The sequence below is a fragment of the Podarcis vaucheri genome (genome assembly GCF_965113315.1).
Source record: "Podarcis vaucheri genome assembly, chromosome: 2".
NCBI classification, from domain to species: domain Eukaryota; kingdom Metazoa; phylum Chordata; class Lepidosauria; order Squamata; family Lacertidae; genus Podarcis; species Podarcis vaucheri.
The window spans coordinates 114,445,381-114,462,611 of record NC_138760.1 but is presented as its reverse complement, the minus strand read 5'-3'; the positions used below and the strand labels follow the sequence as shown (position 1 = coordinate 114,462,611).

The 17,231-nt window shown below is 49.1% G+C and overlaps 2 long non-coding RNA genes across 2 annotated transcripts in view; both read left to right on the top strand.

Moving 5' to 3' along the window:
• Positions 1–17,231, top strand: part of LOC309525421 — a 36,373-nt gene that overhangs the window by 3,666 nt on the left and 15,476 nt on the right. The gene's annotated exons all lie outside the window — the stretch shown is intronic.
• On the top strand, positions 617–8,106 carry LOC309525431. Its single transcript, XR_014216274.1, has 3 exons — positions 617–831; positions 1,614–1,721; positions 6,921–8,106. It is a non-coding gene; the product is annotated as an uncharacterized lncRNA (long non-coding RNA).

The following is a 17,231-nucleotide window of genomic DNA, read 5'->3' as shown; positions in this document are numbered from 1 at the left end:
TGCGATTTGGCTCCAAGAAATATGAAGGTGGCCAGAATATCTGTTCATGGGATTGCCAGGAATGAGAGTCTGTCTTGCAAATCTGCTGTCTCTCCATGTCCCACATCTTTGAATAAAGTTGAAGATACGTGCAATATCAAAGGACCACTTATTTATCACTCATGGAGAACAGAAACAGATGGCTGTGCACACCATTCATTGCACTGCACTATGAGCCACAGTGAGATACAAAAGAAAGCTGCTAACACAACGATTTGGGAATATGGGCTGGCCAGAAGTCATCCATTGTGTTTCATCTGCAGGCTGGTTGAGAGTTGCCTGCTCAGCACATCGTATTATTACAATTGAAACCTGGAGCAGAACAGAAAACCCTCGTAAGATAGCATCAGGCATCCACTGTGGTCCACGACATTCTGTACTGCATGCAGCTGATTCCTCAGCCCATCTGGATTTGGGCTAACAATCAGCACTTTATGCCTGAAAGGTCCCAAGACAACCATCGCCTTCACTCTCTGCTGCCCATCCGAGTGACCCAAGCATATTGCCAGAGGCTCTTTCGACCTTTCAGTGCCACCAGGATGAGGTGAGAAGCCAAGAGGGTTCCTCCCAGCCGTATATAATGGATATCTTGAACCCGGCTCCTGAAAGTGAGCAGCGTGTTCCTGCCTGCCCTGAAAACCTGTGGTTTCTCAGCTGCTAGGCTTTGAAAGCTGTCTCTCCATACAAAAGGCATTGCAATGGAGCAGAGCTTGTTTCTTGGTAATCGAAGGCCACGTCTGCTTCAGGTCTGGCTACTTACATTCTCTGTTCTGCTTTGCCTCAGGACTGGAGGTAAGTATGGTCCCCACTTCCTGTCCCTGAACAGGTGAAGCAAGAATAAGCCACTCTTCTACATAGGTTGAATCTATGAGCAACCCAGAGGGGATGTACTTTGGGGCAAGCGTGGAATATATGCCTCCTTTAGTGGGGTTGTGATATTTCAGTGTTAGAGCTCTTGCCTTCCGTGAAGAAAGCCCCAAGTTTATCCCTTACCTACCATCTCCAGTTGAACGTTTCAGTGAGAAGATCGTGGTGTATCCTGATAATAGGGCAAAATAGACAAGGCAGTTCCCTATGTTTGTGGAAGTGAATCAAATCACCCACCTCTTGTTGCATGTGTATAGTTGGAGAGATTTAGGGCTCATGCACACTGCTGCTCACAATGTGCTTTTGAGGCAAGGACCAAGGTGTTTTCCATTTCCCCCCACCACTTTCTTCAGGAAAACTCGCTACTTTCGGCTGAATCTAAACAAACGTCAATCCACAGAAAACCCGACTGACGATTGTTTCGATTCAGAGTGTACCATCTTCGAGAAAGAAGGTCCAGCTGTTTAGGTGGAAGGTGTTGCTAGTCTCAGGCCACAGGAGTGTGCTATAAATTTGTGTACAATTTCCAACTCTTAATATATACACAGAAATGCAAATTTTGTCCGACTGTCCAAGGGAAAAAAGATTATACCATTTCTGTTCTGGGGTCTCTGCTGACAGCTATGTGTGCTGATAGGATTTTGGTGGTTTAGAGCATTGAATATCAATTGGTGCTTCCACCAATGAAATACTGTCTCTTACAACAGATGCTGTGATATGCAGAAGATGCATCATAAAAGGTCCTGGCGAGCCATGCCTACCAAATGATGTGACATGTGAGGCATCATTCTGTCTGATGGTAGAAACCTTTTCAGGTAAGGAGACTCTCCTGTCAGCGTTCCTCCTTATTTATGATGGGCCTCAGTGTAGAAAACAAAGTCCTTGTACCATACTTGTGTCCTTGTGTGAGTGTCTGGAGGCAGTTGGAGGATAGATGGCAGCTAACAGATTGAGGCTGAATCCTGACAAGACAGAAGTACTGTTTTGGAGGGACAGGAGGTGGAAGGGTGTGGAGGACTCCTGGTTCTGAATGGGGTAAGTGTGCGCCTGAAGGACCAGGTGCGCAGCATGGGAGTCATTTTGGAGTCACAGCTGTCCATGGAGGCACAGGTCAATTCTGTGTCTGTCTACCAGCTCCATCTGGTACGCAGGCTGAGACCCTACCTGCCCATGGACTGCCTCACCAGAGTGGTGCATGCTCTGCTTATCTCCCGCTTGGACTAGCAATGCGCTCTGTGTGGGGCTACCTTTAAAGGTGACCCGGAAACTACAACTAATCCAGAATGAGGCAGCCAGACTAGTGACTGGGAGTGGCCACCGAAACCGCATAACACTGGTCCTGAAAGACCTACATTGGCTCCCAGTACATTTCCAAGCACAATTCAAAGTGTTGGTGCTGACCTTTAAAGCCCTAAATGGCCTTGGTCCAGTATACCTGAAGGAGCATCTCCACCCTTATCGTTCATGTTGTATTATTGGACTAATACAATAAAATTATCTTCATTCACTGGGTACTTCTTTGTTCCCCTTTTGGCCACAGCAGATGCCCATGCATTCCCTTACTTGTTCCTTTTTTTAAGCTTTCCTTTTTTGTAAATATTCTGTGGTATAGTATCAGCAGCACAGCTTCCTGGAGACAGCAACAACTGAATGATCAGATGGGTCAAACACTTTGTGAAATGATGGGGTCCTTGCCAAGCTCATTGCCTCTTGGAATAAAAGGGAGCAGCAGCAAAGGAAGCCACAAAATGACATGCCCTCTATATAGAGAAAATGGGCATAATTAATAGGAATCCAAGTTTATGCACCAACCACTGGTGCTGAAGAAACTGAAATTGACCAATTCTATGAAGACTTACAAAACCTTATAGAAATGACACCAAAGAAGGATGTTCTTCTCATTATAGGGGATTGGAATGCTAAAGTAGGGAGTTAAGAGATACAGTGGTGCCCCGCAAGACGAATGCCTCGCAAGACGGAAAACCCACTAGACGAAAGGGTTTTCCATTTTGGAGGTGCTTCACAAAACGAATTTCCTATGGGCTTGCTTCGCAAGACGACAATGCTTTGCGAGTTCCTGCGGGGTTTTGTTCCTTCCCCCCTTTTTCTAAGCCCCTAATCCGCTTATCAGCTGATCCGATCAGCAGATAAGCCTCTAAAAGCCACTAATAGCGCTAATAGCGCTAATCCGTCAATGGGCTTGCTTCGCAAGACGAAAAAACCGCTAGACGAAGAGAATCACAGAACGGATTCTTTTCGTCTTGCGAGGCACCACTGTAAAAGGAACAACTGGCAAGTTTGGCCTTGGAATTTAAAATGAAGCAGGGCAAAGGCTAATAGAGTTCTGTCAAGAGAACAAGCTGGTCATCACAAACACACTTTTCCAACAACACAAGAGACGACTCTACACATGGACATCACCAGATGGGCAGCATCGAAATCAGATTGATTATATACTCTGCAGCCAAAGATGGAGAAGCCCTATACAGTCAGCAAAAACAAGACCTGGAGCTGACTGTGGCTCAGATCATCAGCTTCTTATAGCAAAATTCAAGCTTAAACTGAAGAAAGTAGGAAAAACCACTGGGCCGGTAAGATACAAGCTAAGTCAAATCCCTTATGAATACACAGTGGATGTGAGGAACAGGTTTAAGGATTTAGATTTGGTGGACAGAGTGCCTGAAGAACCATGGATGGAGGCTGGTAACATTATACAGGAGGCAGCAATTAAAACCATCCCAACAAAAAGGAAATGCAAGAAAGCAAAGTGGCTGTCCAACGAGGCCTTACAAATAGCAGGGGAGAGAAGGCAAGCAAAATATGAGGGAGATAGTGAAAGATACAGGAAATTGAATGCAGATTTCCAAAAAATAGCAAGGAGAGACAAGAAGGCCTTCTTAAACGAGCAATGCAAAGAAACAGAGGAAAACAATAGAATGGGAAAAACCTGAGATCTGTTCAAGAAAATTGGAGATATGAAAGGAACATTTTGTACAAAGATTACCATAATAAAAGGCAAAAGCGGAAAGGACCTAACAGAAGCAGAAGACATCAAGAAGGGGTGGCAAAAATACACAGAGGAACTATACCAGAAAGATATGGATGTCTCATACACCCCAGGTAGTGTGGTTTGCTGACCTTGAGTAAGAGCTGTTCGACAGTGGAATTTGCTGCCAAGGAGTGTGGTGGAGTCTCCTTCTTTGGAGGTCTTTAAGCAGAGGCTTGACAACCATATGTCAGGAGTGCTCTGATGGTGTTTCCTGCTTGGCAGGGGGTTGGACTCGATGGCCCTTGTGGTCTCTTCCAACTCTATGATTCTATAATTCTATGATTCTATGAGCCAGACATCCCGGAGAGTGAAGTCAAATGGGCCTTAGAAAGCACTGCTAATAACAAGGCCAGTGGAAGTGATAATATTCCAGCTGAACTATTTAAAATTTTAAACGATGATGCTGTTAAGGTGCTACACTCAATATGCTAGCAAATTTGGAAAACTCAGCAGTGGCCAGAGGATTGGAGAAGACCAGTCTACATCCCAATCCCAAAGAAGGGCAGTGCCAAAGAATGCTCCAACTACCGCACAATTGCACTCATTTCACACGCTAGCAAGGTTATGCTTAAAATTCTACAAGGCAGGCTTAAGCAGTATGTGGACCGAGAACTCCCAGAAGTGCAAGCTGGATTTTGAAGGGGCAGAGGAACCAGAGACCAAATTGCAAACATGCGCTGGATTATGGAGAAAGCTAGAGAGTTCCAGAAAGACATCTACTTCTGCTTCATTGACTATGCAAAAGACTTTGACTGTGTCGACCACAGCAAACTATGGCAAGTTCTTAACGAAATGGGAGTGCCTGACCACCTCATCTGTCTCCTGAGAAATCTCTATGTGGGACAAGAAGTTACAGTTAGAACTGGATATGGAACAACTAATTGGTTCAAAATTGGGAAAGGAGTACGACAAGGCTGTATATTGTCTCCCTGCTTATTTAACTTATATGCAGAATTCATCATGCGAAAGGCTGGGCTGGATGAATCCCAAGCCGGAATTAAGATTGCCGGAAGAAATATCAACAACCTCAGATATGCAGATGACACAACCTTGATGGCAGAAAGTGAGGAGGAATTAAAGAACCTTTTAATGAGGGTGAAAGAGGAGAGCGCAAAATATGGTCTGAAGCTCAACATCAAAAAAACGAAGATCATGGCCACTGGTCCCATCACCTCCTGGCAAATAGAAGGGGAAGAAATGGAGGCAGTGAGAGATTTTACTTTCTTGGGCTCCATGATCACTGCAGATGGTAACAGCAGTCACGAAATTAAAAGACACCTGCTCCTTGGGAGAAAGGCGATGGCAAACCTAGACAGCATCTTAAAAAAACAGAGACATCACCTTGCCAACAAAGGTCCATATAGTGAAAGCCATGGTTTTCCTGGTAGTGATGTATGGAAGTGAGAGCTGGACTATAAAGGAGGCTGATCGCCGAAGAATTGATGCTTTTGAATTATGGTGCTGGAGGAGACTCTTGAGAGTCCCATGGATTGCAAGAAAATCAAACGCTTCCATACTTAAGGAAATCAGCCCTGAGTGCTCCCTGGAAGGACAGATCGTGAAGCTGAGGCTCCAGTACTTTGGCCACCTCATGAGAAGAGAAGACTCCCTGGAAAAGACCCTGATGTTGGGAAAGATGGAGGGCACAAGGAGAAGGGGACGACTGAGGACGAGATGGTTGGACAGTGTTCTCGAAGCTACAAACACGAGTCTGACCAAACTGCGGGAGGCAGTGGAAGACAGGAGTGCCTGGCGTGCTCTGGTCCATGGGGTCAAGAAGAGTCGGACACGACTAAATGACTAAACAACAAACGGGCATATTTCCTAAATAGTAGAGCAATAAACTTCAAGAAAATGGAACAACTTCTATATTGTAATGTCTTGCTGCCCCTTTTATTGGAGATTGATGATGTCGTAAAACATACGTGGCCTCCACATTGATCATCTAACCTTGAGTTAGTCAGGATGAATGCTCAATAAATGGAAGAGCCCAAAGTTTCTCTAGGGAGTACCGCATTGGCATGAATATAAGTCGCACCCACAAATAAACCACACTTTTAGAATTGAAGGGGGGGAGAGAAAAAATACAATACTCAGGCTGCTTCCTGGGGGGAGCCACACCACTTTGCTGGCGGCCTTCCACCTTCTTTCTGGTGCTTGGGGAAGGCATGGGAGCAGTGGGCGGGCAGTGCGCCATTACCCTGCGCTTCCGGGCTGCTTCCTAGGGGGGAGCCGCGCCACTTTGCCAGTGGTGTAAGGTGCATGATGCATAGCGTATTGTCACATGACAGTGCATTGGTTGGCAAGTGCAAAGTCTCAGCAGCAATACGAAAAGGACCAAGCATTTCCAATGAAAATGGAGCATTAGAGAGCTTTCCCCCCAACTCCATTTTGAACACATGGATTCAGTTGTGAAGCTGGGGAGATTCATGGACATATCACTGCAAGGCAGACTGTGCAACAGTCTTCCAGCAGTAATGGAAGAGTTACCTCGTTAAAGTCTTGAATGCCAGCTATATTCTGATATTAAGCCACATTACATAGAGGGACCTTGCTTAAGAAGATGAAATGTTGGAGAGGGACAGGAAAAGTAAGATTTCTGCATCAAGGAACTGGCATGTCACTTGGAAAGTGGCCTATTTTTCCGTCTGAAGGGAAAATATTTGGGATTTATCCTTGACAACAAAGGTGGAGTTTCTGAGATTTAAGGGTTTGTTTTATTTAGACATATATTTTGCATATGCTTTAACCTACTTTTATTTTAATGTTGACACTTAAGTAGCTTTAGCAAAATGAATTCAAATGTCTGTTTTAAGTATACTTTTCAAGATTGAGTTCAAAATGTAAAGTATAGTTGGAAGAGAACCTTTGTCCTCTCTTTTGGTATGGATTTTGGACTAATACAATAAAATTATCTTCATTGACTGGTTAATCTCAACAAAGATACTTCTCTATCTCTCTCCAGTTGATAAAGGTGAATTGGTGAAAACCATCAAAGAATGTGGCCCAGATAATATGATAGGGGCATGTGGAATGAAACCATCAGATGCAACGAAACTGAGAATGTCGTGCTGTGAAACTGACTTATGTTTTGACTGATTTTACTGTTCTGTTCCTAAATTGCTCCTCCTTCCTGTTCCAGAAGAAGAGGACCACCCATTTGTGTCAACTCATTTATGCATTCCTTCACTGTAACTTCTCCCCACAAAATTGTGCAACTAACTGCAGCAAGAGGGTGGGATGGGATGTTCCTTGATGAGTTCATAGACACCTACCAAGCAGTGCTTTACACTGTCTACTCTTACCTTCCCCACACCTGACCTCATATGAAGTCAGGCGTAGGGTGGAGGTGGGCTGGGCTGGGGGTCTTCTGAAATAGCCTCTTGTGCCAAATGGGGAAGACCAGAATGTTTCCTTATGCCCAGAGACCAGAGTTCCCCTCCCTTGCTAGAACTGGGCAAATCACAGAAAATTTTATCCAAAACATTCACTTGTGGTTGGGATAGTGATGAGATTCATTAAACAAGAGGGCGAACTTGGATGGTCTCTGCCTGCTCGTCAGCAAAACCATCTGCCTCAAGTCATAGGACAGTTTTCTATCTTGGTCTGTTCTGTGTCTGAGTCTCATGATTCTCTGCAAACTCTGAATGATCATGAGTCCCATTCCTAGAGAGGGATCGTACATTTGGCATAACAGGCATCTGCCCTAATTCTGACAGGACCCTGATGATTTATCAGCTCTTAACCACGTTCTTAGAACATCTCATTCCACACAGTCAGTCAAGATGGTTGGGGGGAGTCAGTCTGGAACCACTTCTATTTGGACTCTCCTGCGTCCTGTCCATCAGATTCTCAATTCATCTCTTCCTGGAGCTCATGGAACCCCTCTGTTCTTCCCATCCCCTCCTTGGTTGGAGAGTTCAAATGTTCTCTTTTCTCTTTCCTGAACATTGCAATGTAACTGGAACATAGCAAAGCTTTTAAGTAGTGTGGACTGGTGGGAGTTCTAGGTGGCCAATCACGATAGAATTCGATAATAATAGTTAAAACGATTGCTACTTTTGCATGCAGAAATAACGTGAGAGTAATACCTTGTAATATTGTTTTATCAGATGCTTCAATTGTTTCTTTCAATAAAGTTTGCAATTGAACTTGTGGTCTATATTTTGCTTCCAGTCTGTCATCTGGCTTCAAAATGGTGTCCAAATGTATGCAAACACAGGCAAACATCAAGAAGGTTCCTCCCAGCCTCATATAAAAAGTGTCTTGTGAATTGGAAGGAACAGGCATTCTTTTCACATAAGATAGTACAGTGGTACCTCAGGTGAAGTACTTAATTCATTCCGGAGGTCCGTACTTAACCTGAAACTGTTCTTAACCTGAAGCACCACTTTAGCTAAGGGGCCTCCTGCTGCCGCCGCGCCGCCAGAGCATGATTTCTGTTCTCATCCTGAAGCAAAGTTCTTAACCTGAAGCACTATTTCTGGGTTGGTGGAGTCTGTAACCTGAAGCGTATGTAACCTGAAGCGTATGTAACCCAAGGTACCACTGTATCAGGTGGGCATGGAGGTCTAGGACACTGTGTTCAACATTGGTCCCTCCGCCCATTAGGATTTTGGCTAACAATCAGTATACCAGTACACCAAATAGCCAAAGAGAACCACTGCCCTCATCACCCTTGCATTGCAGAGATACCCCAGCATATTGCCGAAAGCCTCATGCATTTTCCAAACCCACCAGGATCTGGTGAGATGAGATGCCCCCCGGCCGTATACAATGGCTGCATTGAACCTGATTCTTCAAACATGAGCAACATCTTCCTTACCATAAGTTAAGCTACTACTGCTATTTATTGCCTGATTCTTTTTCTGCCAAGGGACAAATGGGTGCGACCGTCTCAGCACAGCAAACCCTTTGCAAAGATTGTAGAGAACGGATTAACCAGAAAAGTATTCAGGACTCTTTCTACATTGAAATACTTTATTGGACGTTGAGGGGAAAAGAAAGAGCGTCGTTTGGGAATCCAGTGGAAACTTGGGGTTCAGCTACATTAGTAAAGAAAAAATGCTTCATATACTTTATAACATTGTGCCACCAGATGGTGCTGTGGAATCCCATCGTTTTGCCAACGTGATTTCCCTTTATGAAGTTTACAACATGTTTTCCTGAAACGCTTTTTTGATGCTGTCAGAGCTGCCCGAGGTCCCAGCTCACAAAGGACCAAAGCCAGTTCGTTGTTATATACAAAAGTCTGTATTGAAGTTCAGTTTCGCTTTCACAGCCGCAGCGTGCAGCTCTATGTCTGAAACTCTAGACCGCCGAAGCTCCGTCTGAATCTCCTCCCCCCCCAGACACCAGTTTAAGACTCTAGCCTTGCTCCACCTCTTCCTTTGCTCTTTCCTCCTCTGGCTCCACCTGTCAGCTGGGGTCTCGCCCTTCCTAGACTCTTCTGACGCTGAGTCCCCTGAGTCTTCCCCCTGCCTCCGGCGGGCTTTAGGACCTGGTTCCCAATCCGGGTTCTCTGCTGTCCCACGCGCCTGTACATTCGAACTTGGCGCGCGCGCCCAGCCGGCAACCTTCCTCCTGACCGTTACACTGCTCCTGTCACTGCTTCCCCCTTCGGGGAGGCTAGCTGGTCCTGACCTTCCCTCACTCTCCGATAGAGGCGTGGTCAGCCCTGACTTATCTTCTCTCCCTGCTGGAGGAGACGCTGGCCCTGACACATGGGACTCTTCCCCCCCACTACGCTCTGGTGGGGAAGCTGGTCCTGATCTCCCGCTGCTGCTTTGGGAGTCCCCGCTGGCCCCTTGTTTCTGGTGTGTCCCTCCTGGGACCCCCCTTACCCTGACCAACGGCGCCTCCTTCTGGGAATCTTCTGATTCGCTGGAGAAGCTCATGGAATCTCTCGGGTCACTGTCATACTCCCCTACACTCCCCTCAGATTCTTCCCCTTCGCTCTCCATTCCCTCTCTCTCCTGTACCTCTGTTCCTGAACCCCTGACATCCATCCCCCCCTCGAAGCCCCCCTTCCCCCCTCCCCCTCTTCGGGTGCGGGTTCCGGGTGCTCCAGTGCTGTGGGGGTGAGTGCGGGATACCGTTCTTTCCCCCTGGTGTGCAGCTGGCCAGCTGGATCCCGCCAGCCCGTACTGGACTTGTTGAGGTTGATCTCCTCTGCTTCCATCTCCCTGCATTTGTGCTCGAACCCCGGATTCTCCCCCAACACGTCCATGTCCATCCCTCCCCCTGTTACCTCGGGTGATGCTGCGTGTAAGGGCCCCCTTAGCAGTTCCCTGCTCCACCCCACCTCCGGTTGATTGTCCCACCAATAAGAGCGGTCAGTGGCAAACCCCGAGAGCGATCCCTCTGGGGAGCTTGTTTCTGGCGCCGTTTCCTCAGCCGATGAGAACCCCTGGAACGTGCTGGCTGAAAGTGTGGGTGTGAAAAGCCAGTCGTCGAAATAATCTGCCGGCATAGGTCTGTGTGGGAAGAGTGCATGGAACTCGTCTTTCTGGTAGTGCTCCTCCACGGCATAGTCCGGTACCCACCTGTTGGCGCTGGCCGGGGTCCCTTCCCTGGCGAGGAGATATTCAACTCCCTCTTCCCCCCATCTCGAGTCTAAAATCTCCGTGACCTCGTTGAGTGGCGCCGCCCTCGGTGACTCCTCCCCTGTTGGCGATTTTCTGAGTGGGTCTGATGCGTTCCCTGGCGCCTGAAACCTGTGGGGTTCCTTGTAGGGCGTGAGCACTGACCTATGAAAGACTGGGTGCATTCTGGAACCCTCCGGGAGTTCCAGGCCACTGGATTGATTTGTGCCTCGACTTGGCTAACGTTCTGGCCGGCACTGCCTGGGCCGCTAACCAGACCCAGTCCCCCACCTGGATGTCTTCCCCAACTCTCCTGTGCCTGTCTGCCTGCATTTTGTAGGCGTGTTTTGCTAGTTCCAAGTGCCTTCGGAGTTGCTCATGGACCTCCTGTAACTCCGCTGCCAAGTGCTCTGCTCCCCGTGGCTCCCCCTCCCCCTTCGGCTCTAACCCCAGGAATGTTCTGGGATGCCGCCCATTGTTGGCGAAGAACGGTGTCACCCCTGTAGACCCGTGCTTCGTGTTGTTGTAGGCAAACTCGGCCAGCGGTAGGTAGTCCACCCAGGTCGAGGGCTGTTGATTCGCGTAGCATCTCAGGTACTGCTGCATGATGGCGTTGACCCTCTCCGCTTGTCCGTTGGTCTGCGGGTGTCATGCCGACGCTAAGTTGATCTTGACGTTCAGGATGCCCAGCAGCTTCTGCCAGAAGCTCGAGATGAATTGGCGACCCCGTGGTCTATGAACAGCTTGGCGGTCTGTTCCGCTGTGGCCACCTTCGCACAAGGAATGAAGTGCGCCATCTTGGTGAACAGGTCTACGACCACTAGTACCGCTGTTTTGCCTCGCGAGCTGGGCAGATCTGTGACAAAGTCCAGGGCCACTTTCTCCCACGGTTCGAGCGGCGTCTGTAGCGGTTCCAGCAGTCCCGCCGGCTTCCTGTGTACTGGTTTGGCCCTTTGGCATGTGTCACACCTAGAGACGTAATCTGCGACTTCTCCCCTCATCTGGGGCCACCAAAAGTCTCTGGCTACTAATTCCGCTGTCTTGTCCTTGCCGAAGTGCCCAGCGCTGGGCGCGTCGTGTAACTGCTGCAGGACTTTCGTGCGGAGGTCGTCTCCCGGCACGTAGAGAGCCCCTTTGCGGGTGAGCAGTCCGTTGCGTATCTGGAACTCGTCGCCCTTCGCTGTGCCTCTTCGCACCTCCTCCATCTTGGATTGTGCGAACGAATCCGTCTGCAGCGCGCGACGCACCGCGTCCAGGTCCACGGTGGCTGAAGCGCATGCCCACGCTTTTGGTGCGAAAATGTGTTTGGCCGCCACCGGTGCCGCTTCCTCGAGATAATGCGGTTTCCTGGGTAGTGCATCCGCCATAACGTTGTTGTCTCCCGGGATGTATTCTATCCGGAAGTCGAAATCCGCAAAGAACTCCGCCCAGCGGATGTGTCTCTGGTTCAGGAACCGCGCCGTGCGCCAGTACTCCAGGTTCTTATGGTCCGTGCGGACCTGCACCGTGTGTCTGGCTCCGATGAGGAAGTGCCACCACGCCTTGAAGGCTGCATGAATGGCCAGCAACTCCCTGTCCCAGATGGTGTAGTTCTGTTCCGACTTGCTGAGTTTCCTGGAGTAGAATGCGCAGGGCCTCCAGTTCCTTTGCGGATCTTGCTGCAACAGGACCGCCCCCACCGCTCTGTCCGAGATGTCCGTTTCAACCCTCATTGGTTTGCTGGGGTTTACGTGTAGCAGCTGTTCTTCGGACGCGAAGAGACGCTTGAGTCTCCGAAAAGACTGCTCCGCCTGGTCCGTCCAGGTGAACTTCTTCTTCTTGGAGCTGAGGGTGTCCGTGATGGCCGCCGTCTCCTTCGCGAACCCCTTGATGAACTTGCGATAAAAGTTGGCGAAGCCGACGAACTTCTGGACCTCCTTCCGGTTGTGTGGGCTCTTCCAGTCCAACACCGAGCGGACCTTGGTGCTGTCCATGGTGAGTCCCTTGTCGGACAGCTTGTAGCCAAGGAAATCCACCTCCGTCATGTTGAACTGGCATTTCTCCAGTTTGGCGTAAAGTCTGTGCTCCCTTAGTCTCTGCAGGACCTCCTTGACGTCTCCCTCGTGAGCCTCCTGCGATTCCGAGAAGATCAGGATGTCGTCTAGGAAGCATACGCACTTCTTGTAGAGGAGGCCCGCTAACACGTGGTGCATGAAGGCTTGGAAACAATGGGAGCCATTTTGCAGACCAAACGGCATAACTCGATATTCATAGGTGCCTAAAGGCGTAAACATGGCTGTCTTCCACTCATCGCCCTCCCGCATGCGTATAAGGTTGTACGCCCCTCGGAGATCCAACTTGGTGAAGATTCGTCCCTTCCTCACCGTCGCGAGCAGGTCATCGATCTTGGGCATGGGGAATGCTGTGGGCTTTGTCCTGGAATTGATGATCCTGTAATCAACTACCAGTCTCCGTTGGGGCGTGTCTTTCTTCTTCACAAAAAACACGGGACTGCCCCCCACTGCTCTGGATTCTTGGATGAATCCCCGCTTCAAGTTGTGATCTATGAACTCCCTGAGTTCTTGCAGTTCGTCTTCAGACATGGAATACAGTTTTCCAGTCGGCAGCGTCGCCCCTGGCAGGAGGTCAATACTGCAGTCGTAGGGCCTGTGGGGAGGCAGCTTGTCCGCTTCCTTCTCGCAGAAGACCTCCAAAAACGCCTTGTACTTGTTGGGTACTGCTTGCACCATGCCCAGGTGGAGCTGTGGTTCATCCTCTTGCCCCTCCTCTTCCTGGCTGGTCCGGATGCAGTGTTCTGCGCAGTAGGAGGAGCAGAAGGTCAATTGCCGCTGGTACCATGCTAATGCCGGGCTGTGCCTGTCCAGCCAACTCATGCCCAACACTATGGGCGTGTCCGACAGGTGGGTGACGTTGAAGCTGATGACTTCGCGGTGATTTCCAATTTGCATTACCATAGGCGGTGTTTGCTGTACTACCTGTCCCCCCAGTAGCTCTCTGCCATCGACCGTGACCACCTTTAGGGGCATCGTGGCTGGTAGGAGCGCTATGCGATGTTGCCTGATGAAGTCCACTCCTACAAAGTCTGCATTACTACCAGAGTCAATGGCGATAGGGACTTCCAGGGTGAGTCCATTGGGCAGCTGGAGAGATGCGGTGAGTTGCACCACTGGTTTGGGTCGGAGGGGGTCTGTGGGCTGCAAAATCTCTGGGGACTGCTTCACTGACTCGCCTGGCTGGGCCCCAGTGCCTCTGCCTCCAACCAGGCTTCGTCGTTTCCCTGTGGCTGTTCCCCCTGTTGAACTGTTCCCCTTACTGTTGCTGAGGCTGCAGTGTGCCTCTGGATCCTCTGGGGACACTCTTTGGCCATGTGCTGTGCACTGTCGCAGATATAACACTTCCTGCTCCCTCTAGGAGCCTTCGCCTTGACTGCTCCTGGTGTTTGGGCTCTGGTCGGTGTCTGAGCCCTGGCACCACCTATCTCCATCGGCCCTTCTCTCCCCCCTCCCAGTGGAGGCATGGATTGCGCGCGCCCTGTCTCTGGGTAGGAAGGGAGTTGTTCTGGCTGGTGTGCGTGCCATACGTCCCTCATCCCTGCTCCACGGGCGTTCTTCCAGGCGCACGCCTATCGCCAGCGCTCTCTGGACGACTTCTGTGGTACTGTTAGGTCTCTCCCCCCTTGCCAGCTCATCTTTCACGGCCCCATTTAGTCCTTCCCAGAACAGATCCCTTACGGCAGTGGAGTCCTTCTCCCAGCCCAGCACATTTACTAACGCAAAAAAGCGGGAGTGATATTGTCTCACCGTGGCTTTGCCCTGCTTCAGCCCATGCATTTCCCTCCTGGCCACATCCACATCTACCGTTGATTTAAAACAATCATCCATAGCCTTGATAAATGCTTTTGAATCTTGGAGGGCGGGATCATTTTCGCGCCATAAATTGCGCAGCCACGATTTAGCTTCCCCATGCAGATGAGTTATTATGAACCCTACTTTCTCCTCCTCATCTCTAAAGTCTTTCCGAAGCAAATTGAGTGCGAAAACTATGTCTGCTCTGAAGCTAGGATACTGCTGCAGGTTCCCGTCGAAGTGGGCTACGATGCTGCCCCCCCTCTTCCCGAGGCCAACTCCCTCCGGCTTGGGTCCTGGCAGCCCCTCCTTGCCCAAACGTTCCCACCTGGTTTGCAGATCCCGGCAGAGCGCTACTGCTTCTTCTTCTCTCTTTCTGGATGTTGCTACTTCTGCGTAAAGCCTCGTGACTGCTTCTTGCAGTTCTGTCACCTTCTCCTCTGTAGTCATCTTTGCTTTTCTTCGTGAGCTCGCAAAAAAGTTTTTTTTTTGGAGACGGAGCTTACTGTCAGAGCTGCCCGAGGTCCCAGCTCACAAAGGACCAACGCCAGTTCGTTGTTATATACAAAAGTCTTTATTGAAGTTCAGTTTCGCTTTCACAGCCGCAGCGTGCAGCTCTACGTCTGAAACTCTAGACCGCCGAAGCTCCGTCTGAATCTCCTCCCCCCAGACACCAGTTTAAGACTCTAGCCTTGCTCCACCTCTTCCTTTGCTCTTTCCTCCTCTGGCTCCGCCTGTCAGCTGGGGTCTCACCCTTCCTAGACTCTTCTGACGCTGAGTTCCCTGAGTCTTCCCCCTGCCTCCGACGGGCTTTAGGACCTGGTTCCCAATCCGGGTTCTCTGCTGTCCCACGCGCCTGTACATTCGAACTTGGCGCGCGCGCCCAGCCGGCAACCTTCCTCCTGACCGTTACACTGCTCCTGTCACTGCTTCCCCCTTCGGGGAGGCTAGCTGGACCTGACCTTCCCTCACTCTCCGATAGAGGCGTGGTCAGCCCTGACTTATCTTCTCCCCCTGCTGGAGGAGATGCTGGCCCTGACACATGGGACTCTTCCCCCCCACTACGCTCTGGTGGGGAAGCTGGTCCTGATCTCCCACTGCTGCTTTGGGAGTCCCCGCTGGCCCCTTGTTTCTGGTGTGTCCCTCCCGGGACCCCCCTTACCCTGACCATCGGCGCCTCCTTCTGTGAATCTTCTGATTCGCTGGAGAAGCTCATGGAATCTCTCGGGTCACTGTCATACTCCCCTACGCTCCCCTCAGATTCTTCCCCTTCGCTCTCCATTCCCTCTCTCCCCTGTACCTCTGTTCCTGAGCCCCTGACAGATGCGTCTAGATGCAGCCTTGAAAATAAATTGCTGGCTCTAACAGATCATCTTCCAGTGAATTCGGAACCCTCTAAATTTCTTTTTTTCATTCTCAACCCCTCCCCCCCACTACACAATACTCGTTTCTATGGTTCATTGTAAAATGGCATTTTATTGAGGATTCTGGTGCAGTCTTTTTGAGGGAAAATGGTTCAATTTGTTTGTTCTCTGTTGTCCTTCCTGAACATTGCAATGCAAGTGGAACGTAGCAAAGCTTTTAAGTAGTTTGGACTGGTGGGAGTTCTAGGTGGCCCATCAACATAGAGTTCAATAATAATAGTTAAAATTACTGCTAGTTTTGCATACAGAATAACATAAGAATAATACCTTGTGATATTGTTTTATTGGATGCTTCAATACTTTCTTTCAATAAAGTTTGTAAGTGAACTTGTGGTCTGTATTCTGTTTTGCTTCCAGTCTCTTATCTGGTTTCAAAATGGTGTCCAAATGTATGCAAACACAGACAAAAACCTGCTTCTTGACAGCAGCAACCATCATGCAAACCATCATGCTTCCTTTCAATAAAGTTTAAAAATCAAGTTGCAGTCGGTATTCTATTTTGGTTCCTGTGTAATTATTGTAACTCAAACACAAAAGAAATCACTGTACCTTATCTTTTCCTTTCCTCAAGACTGAGGGAATTTTAATGAGAAAGTACAACTGGTGTTGGGTGCTGGTGCTTCATGGAAGCACAGGAAACTGAGAAACCTACTAAAGGGCAAGCAAGCAAAAGAAGGAAGCAGCTGGAGGGAATTACTAATGGTCTTAGTTGTCTCTATTCCAATGCACAGAGTATGGAAAACAAACAAAGTCCTCAGTGATAGTTTTGAGGAGAAGTGGGTAAGATGTGGACTAGCTGATACTACTGTTAGTCAATCAGCCCACTACAAATTCACCTAAGCCCAAAGAACACTTACCAATATTTGGATTTCCCTGGGCAAGATAAAGTGATTTAACAATTTTAAGAAGCAAGTATTTTATTATTCCTTAGGTTTATGGGACCACTGGGAACAGCAAAAACGTACTATTGTGGCACAAGGGGGATTCACATTAGTTCTGGGGAAATATGCCCCTAGGCCCTTATTGGCTGAGGGAAACTCTACTCTGGCATCAGGTGCTCATAGAAGCCTGGGACATTCTGTATAGCCCATTTCGATTTTTCTGAAAAATCAGTACATTATGCACCTAACATCTTAAGGAATTACTACCTGCATCCCTGTTCCTCTTCAGGGCCACCCAAGCATATTCACAGAGGCTTCATGCGGTGGTGCTGTGGTCTAAACCATGGAGCCTCTTGGGTTTGCCAATAGGGTGAGCTCCTGTTGCTCTGTCCCAGCTCCTGCCAACCTAGCAATTCGAAAGCACGCCAGTGCAAGTAGATAAATAGTTTCCGCTGTAGCGGGAAGGTAAACAGCGTTTCCATGCGCTCCACAGTTTCTTGTTGCACCAGAAGCAGTTTAGTCATGCAGGCCACATGACCTGG